Source organism: Beta vulgaris, chromosome 8 (assembly GCF_026745355.1).
Source record: "Beta vulgaris subsp. vulgaris cultivar EL10 chromosome 8, EL10.2, whole genome shotgun sequence".
In the NCBI taxonomy this organism is placed as follows: Eukaryota; Viridiplantae; Streptophyta; class Magnoliopsida; order Caryophyllales; family Amaranthaceae; genus Beta; species Beta vulgaris.
Window position 1 is genome coordinate 55,563,945 of NC_079209.1, and position 7,343 is coordinate 55,571,287.

Below are 7,343 nucleotides of genomic sequence, written 5' to 3' on the forward strand. Positions count from 1 at the left end.
AAAAGTTCCTCCTTTATATATATATATATTAATTAACAATTTTTTTTTTATGAAGGTAGCCATTTTGGTAGAGGTAAGCTAATAGTGATTCTGCGGAAGATAACTATTATATTATTGTACTACTAATTGTCGATTATGCTATATCGTCAATTGTTTTTAATATTGCGCATATTAATTAAGTTACGCTTAGACTCGATTTCTCTTCACCTAAATTTTGATGACGTGAAATTGTTAATACCGATATATTGTACTTATTAAAACATATGAGAATTGGTTTTTTTTTCATGATCTATATATATGTTGTATTTATACTATGAATTACCAGTTATTGTTGATGCAATTGGTTTTATTGAATAAGATGATTTTTATAGATCGAAATCGATTTTTATTGATTACTTAATAATTTTTTTTAATAAGTTGTAGAGAATAAGGCCTTACTTATAGACTCATAGATGAAAAGATGCATATGATAGCATTATATAATCAACCTTTCATATCTTATTTACGAGTTTAAGGATGTTTACCGTTTCTACTCCACATCTATTCTTATGAGAATAGAAGTGAGCCGTCTTGAAGATTTGGGGTCCTCAGTTTATGAAAATTAGGCCCCAAATTTATAAAAATATAAAGACGCAAGCTTGGGTATTAAAGATGTAAAGTTGAAAATTTTAAAGGTTGATGATCATTGAGAAATTTATTAAGGGTGAAAAATAAGGATAATTTACTCAAATTTGAAGTAAATTTTTTTTTAAATATTATATTTTAGGACCATGTATTATTGAGCTATTTACACACCCTCATTTACCTCTTCAATTAGTACCCTCTAAATCTACAGATGGGAAAGAAAAAGCTACTCTTACTAAATATTCTGATGCATCTTAAGCATAATAGTGCCTATAACTACGTATTGGACGGGCACACTCAAAGTAACCATACTTATTACTTAAACCACATCAACGTTGAACAAATAGGTTTAAAGAGTTGATTTCAAAAAGGGTATTTAGGCAAAGCATGCATGCTTTAATTTATAGTACATGATATATATTCCATTAGTAAGTTCTAAAGCAGTCAATGCCACTTTTATATAGCTGAATTATGTTAGAAACTAATGATGGATCCTAATAGGCTAATAGTCTCTTGGTCTGTATAGTTAGTTATAGCGAAATACTTAGCAATGTCAAAAAAAAAAAAAAAAAATTCTAGTTGAAAATAAAGATATATAGCTGCACAATTTAATATAAACCTTCAAAAGATTTTGTTTCTGCTAAGAAATTGAGGGTGATCATAAGTGTTGATGTGTGCTGAGAAACTTGATATGGGCCCCAAGAAGGTACGCCTGAGCTCCGTTATCCGTACATCGGAATCCTGCAAAAGGTAAGGTTAGCCTACCCCGGGGGTGGTCCCGGGATCGCCCCTCCGACGCTCAAGTCAGTAGATGATTGAGGTAGAGAGAGAAAGGGATCAATGTAGAGAGAGATGCTCTGGGTTTGGCAACTTAGAGTTGCTTCCTTTGTCTGGTGAGACAACCCCTATTTATAGAGGAGAGGAGCCCCAATAAATGAGGGTATTTTTGGTCACCTCCAGCTGGTGGAGGGATGGCTTCCCTAGATGTAGGGGCATTTTAGTAACTTTGCCATATGTGGGCTGGTCCAAGAAATGGGCCCAAACAATTAGCCCCACGCCAAGCAATCGAGGTGAAAATCGCCATTTTTAGCTCGGTTGATTGGCGGAATTTTCATGCCGGATCGAAGCGGAGGAAATCTTCTGGCGCTAGGATTAACCAAGCACGGGGGTCTCGCTGACCGGTCAGCGAGTCGGGGTCCAGGGGTGAAACGCCCTGGTGGGGGTTAGGGCGCAACGCCCCCGAACTTTTCCAATGTATAGGCTGACCGAGCAGCCGGGCCACTACATTGGCCGAGCGGGTGCTGGCCGAGGCTGGCCGAGCGAATGCTGGACGAGGATGGCCGAGGCTGGCCGAGCGGGTGCTGGCCGAGGTTGGCCGAGCGGGTGCTGGCCGAGGCTGGCCGAGCCGATGCTGGACGAGGATGGCCGAGGCTGGCCGAGCAAGTGCTGGCCGAGCAGGTGCTGGCCGAGCAAGTGGTGGCCGAGCAAGTGCTGGCCGAGCAAGTGCTGGCCGAGCAAGTTTCTCGTGCCGAGTTGGTCCCTTGGCCGAGCTTCCTTGGCCGAGCTCCCTTATCCGAGCTCCCTTATCCGAGCTCCCTTGGCTGAGCTCTCTTCGGGTGCCTTGATGCTATCCGACCAACTTCATAGTCCGAGCGAGTGCCATGACCGAGTGGCCGAGCAACTCTCGAGTTTTGCTGGCCGAGGAGGTGCTCAGGTTGAGTAGGTCTTCATGCGGATCGGAGGCCACTCGGACGATGAGCTAATAATGCGCCTCATGCTATCCGAGTGGGGGAACATGAAGTACTTTAGCTTGATTTTAGCTAAGTATAAGAGCGATTCGCCAAAGGAGAGGGGGCCTCCTGGTGGCCAAGCAGGTCTCCAATAGGCCGAGCGGGTCGGACGCCACTCGGATGAGGAGCTAATGAGCCCCATGCTGTCCGAGTGGGTGCCATGAGGTACTCAGCTTTAATTTGGCTAAGTATGAGAGCGATTCGCCAAAGGAGAGGGGGCCTCCTAGTGGCCGAGCAGGTCTCCAATAGGCCGAGCGGGTCGGACGCCACTCGGATGAGGAGCTAATGAGCCCCATGCTGTCCGAGTGGGTGCCATGAGGTACTTAGCTTTAATTTGGCTAAGTATGAGAGCAATTCGCCAAAGGAGAGGGGGCCTCCTAGTGGCCGAGCAGGTCTCCAATAGGCCGAGCGGGTCGGACGCCACTCGGATGAGGAGCTAATGAGCCCCATGCTGTCCGAGTGGGTGCCATGAGGTACTTAGCTTTAATTTGGCTGAGTATGAGAACGACTCGTCAAGGGAGAGAGGGTCTCCTAGTGGCCGAGCGACTCGATTTGTTTGCACTTAATTATTTTCGCTAAGTGATAGAGTACTCCTGGCCTAGCCGAGGAGGTACCGCGAGATACACGCTCGACTCGGGAGGCTAATGAGCCCCATGTTTGCCGAGGAGGTGAATTTGTTTGCACGCTCGACTCGGGAGGCTAATGAGCCCCATGTTTGGCCGAGGAGGTGAATTTGTTTGCACGCTCGACTCGGGAAGGCTAATGAGCCCCATGTTTGGTCGAGGAGGTGAATTTGTTTGCACGATCGACTCGGGAGGCTAATGAGCCCCATGTTTGCCGAGGAGGTGAATTTGTTTGCACGCTCGACTTGGGAGGCTAATGAGCCCCATGTTTGGCCGAGGAGGTGAATTTGTTTGCACGATCGACTCGGGAGGCTAATGAGCCCCATGTTTGCCGAGGAGGTGAATTTGTTTGCACGATCGACTCGGGAGGCTAATGAGCCCCATGTTTGGCCGAGGAGGTGACTTTGTTTGCACGCTCGACTCGGGAGGCTAATGAGCCTCATGTTTGGCCGAGGAGGTGAATTTGTTTGCACGATCGACTCGGGAGGCTAATGAGCCTCATGTTTGGCCGAGGAGGTGAATTTGTTTGCACGATCGACTCGGGAGGCTAATGAGCCCCATGTTTAGCCGAGGAGGTGACTTTGTTTACACGCTCGACTCGGGAGGCTAATGAGCCTCATGTTTGGCCGAGGAGGTGAATTTGTTTGCACGCTCGACTCGGGAGGCTAATGAGCCCCATGTTTGGCCGAGGAGGTGAATTTGTTTTGCACTTAGCTATTTTCGCTAAGTGGTAGGATACTCCTGGCCTAGCCGAGGAGGTACCGCGAGATATGCTCGACTCGGGAGGCTACTGTGCCCCATGTTTGGCCGAGGAGGTCTTCCGACGCTACTCGACTCCCGAGTAGGTCCAGTTGTTGATACTTAGCCGTTTTTCGACTAAGTTAGGACGCTCCTCTTATGACTGAGGAGGTGCCAGTGATGGAGCTTCTCGACTCGGGGAAGCTAGGGAGATCCATGCTTCCCGAGGAGGTCTTCACGACGCTACTCAGATCTCGAGTAGGTCCAATTATTGATACTTAGCCGTTTTTTGGCTAAGTGGGACGCTCCTTCTCTGACTGAGGAGGTGCCCATGATGGAGATTCCCGACTCGGGAAGCTAGGGAGATCCATGCTTCCCGAGGAGGTCTTCTGACGCTACTCCGATCTCGAGTAGGTCCAATTTTTGATACTTAGCCGTTTTTTTTGGCTAAATTAGTCGGGGGAGGTTTCCCCGTATTTGAGTGCCATTGGAGAAGTTTTTATTCAAGAGATGACGAACATCATCGCACCTCCATCAATTGTATTCATTTCACCAGCTGAGGCGTTCAAGCAATTAGCCCCACGCTGGATGATCAGATAGGGTAGCATCATTCTTTCCCAAGGCGATCGTCCAGCGGAAACCGAGAGAGATCTACGCGCCCGGGGTACCCTGCTAGGCCTGAGAGGGGGGGGGAGAAGCCCCAGTGAAAGTTAGGAAGCACCGCCCTCGAACTTTTGCGAAGTATAAGCTGCCCGAACAGCTCCCTTGGCCGAGATTGTGCTTCGCTTCAAGTTATGCTCAATACAGGATGGCCGACCAGGTCCCTGTCCGAGCAGGTATCAGTGAATTACTTAGCCTAAATTTGGCTTAAGTATAAGGCGGCTCGACGAAGGAGAGAGGGTCTCCTATCAGCTGAGCGGGTCAGATGCCACTCGGATAAGGGACTAATGAGCCACATGTCGTCCGAGTGGGCGCCAATTTAAGTACTTAGCTTGAATGAGTATGCCGCTAAGTATGAGTGACTCAGCAAAGGAGAAAGGGTCTCCTAGTGACCGAGCGGGTCCAGATATGGAGGATATGGGTCGATTTGAGCTTCGCCATTTTGACGTCATGAATGCTCCGGTATGTTGTACTTAGCCTTTTTGGCTATGTTAGTGAGATTTCCCCCTCCTGACTGAGGAGGTGTCATGGCGAAATTCTAGCCTTTTGAGCCTCCTTTTGCTCGCCTCTATTGGCTTGATAGTCTTAGTTTTGCTGGACTGATCTGGGTGATGCAAGGCTTTTGATACTGTGCCTTTGAAGCTCAGATAAATTTCTCATAAGTTGAGCAGGCATCTAAGGCCGAGTAGATGCCTCAGCTGAGCAAGTACCCAAGGATGAGTGGGTACATCGAAGGAGTAGGTACCGTTGATGAGTTGGTGCCTTTGATGGTGAATAGGTGCATCTGGCTGAGTACATTCTTTTCGCCGAAGGGGCACCCAAGGATGAGTGGGTACCTTAAATGAGTAGACCTCATTGATGAGTCGATGCTTTTGAGGAATAGGCCCCTCTAGCTGAACAACATCATAAACTCGAGGGTGCCACTTCTTATTCCGGAGAGGTTTTACGGTTCTGAGTCACCATACCCCTCGTTCAGATCAGTCATCATGGGTTGTGCTCTTCAATACAACCTCTTCCGTTTTCCCCTTTGAGGGTTGACACGGTCCTTCCCTCTATTTAGGCCCTAGCCGGTTAGGCTGACCATCTCAGGAAGGACAAATGATCTCTTCACGACGAGTGGAGACCATACACATCCGACTTTGTTGGAGAGTTTGTTGAAGATGAGATGCAATCAAGGTGACGTTTGTTGAAGCTATGGGCATTGGGTCAGCTACTCACATCTGACCTGATGTTGCGGGATAACCGACTCCGTGGTGGATTCTCCATTGGGGTGGAATCCTCATCATTCGGACAGAGGGATAGCACCATAGGTGCATATATATGGGATGCTTGAGCTCTCTAGGAACGGTTGGCTTGGGAGAATGTCTTCACGGTTGGGGCCATTGCTGAGCAGCAATGAGGTGAGTTTTGCTGAGTAGCAACAAGGTGGATCTTGCTGAGTGGTGGCGAAGTAACTTCTTGTACTTTCCCCACAGACGGCGCCAAACTGTTTCTGCTAAGAAATTGAGGGTGATCATAAGTGTTGATGTGTGCTGAGAAACTTGATATGGGCCCCAAGAAGGTACGCCTGAGCTCCGTTATCCGTACATCGGAATCCTGCAAAAGGTAAGGTTAGCCTACCCCGGGGGTGGTCCCGGGATCGCCCTCCGACGCTCAAGTCAAATTAGGTAGAGAGAGAAAGGGATCAATGTAGAGAGAGATGCTCTGGGTTTGGCAACTTAGAGTTGCTTCCCTTTGTCTGATGAGACAACCCCTATTTATAGAGGAGAGGAGCCCCAATAAATGAGGGTATTTTTGGTCACCTCCAGCTGGTGGAGGGATGGCTTCCCTAGATGTAGGGGCATTTTAGTAACTTTGCCATATGTGGGCTGGTCCAAGAAATGGGCCCAAACAGATTTTAAAGTGTGTAAATCTTTTACGATTTCTTTTAATCCCTAAGAGATTGATCTTTTAGGATTTAGATATACAAAAATTATATGCTTATCCATGCTCAGGACTTCCATGCCCGAAAAAAATCCATTGGGTAACACCACTTTCACCCTTTCTTTTGACAATGTTAATGAGATTCTGACGCAGTCGAAAAATATGGAGAAAAGCGAGCGCTAATCTCGATCAAGAACGAACAGATGTACAAGCGATAAATTTGTAAAAACTCCGAAATCCACCAGAAAAAAAGTAGGAACTCTGTGATATTATTAAAAGTAAAAATATGCCTCCCAATAATGACCTAATAATGTTTAAATACTTAACACAAAACCCTAATACGAAATTAAGGAAATAATAAAAGCCAGAAATAATTTAAAATGCTTATTTCGGACCTTAAACGAACCCGGATGGCTTAAAAAGCCTATAGATCACGGCATAGTCGTGTGTTTGACTCGCTGGCCCGTTCCGCTTTCAGAAAGGTATCACAATAAGCAATCGGACTCCGTAAACCCGATTAGTAGAAATCATTTCAAGCTTTTTTGTCAAACTTCGTTATCGAACTTATCCGCTAACCTTCCTACATCAAATTCGAACCCAAGACGTTGCCCCTAAAAAAGAAAGTAGGTTCTATCAGCATATCCCCTTACATGAAAGATCATGAATGCTACTTAGTGTAATATCTTTTTACAATATAGAAGGGATTTGGACATTGAGTGTTGACAACTTTAGGTTGATATTAAGTTGCCCTCTTCTGTATTGACTAAAGCCACAACTTGAATAATGGTTTTTTCGTGTTGTCAAAAAATTGAACAATGATGATAGATGGCGAGTGTGTGATCGAATTGATCGGGCCATTATTAAAATGAACCAAGTATGAGATAGATAATCAGAACTACAATAACCAGTTAACCACTAAAAGCTAAAGTTCAGCGTTAATAAGTTTATATAAGAAAAAATGAAGTGAAGAAAACACATTTATTTA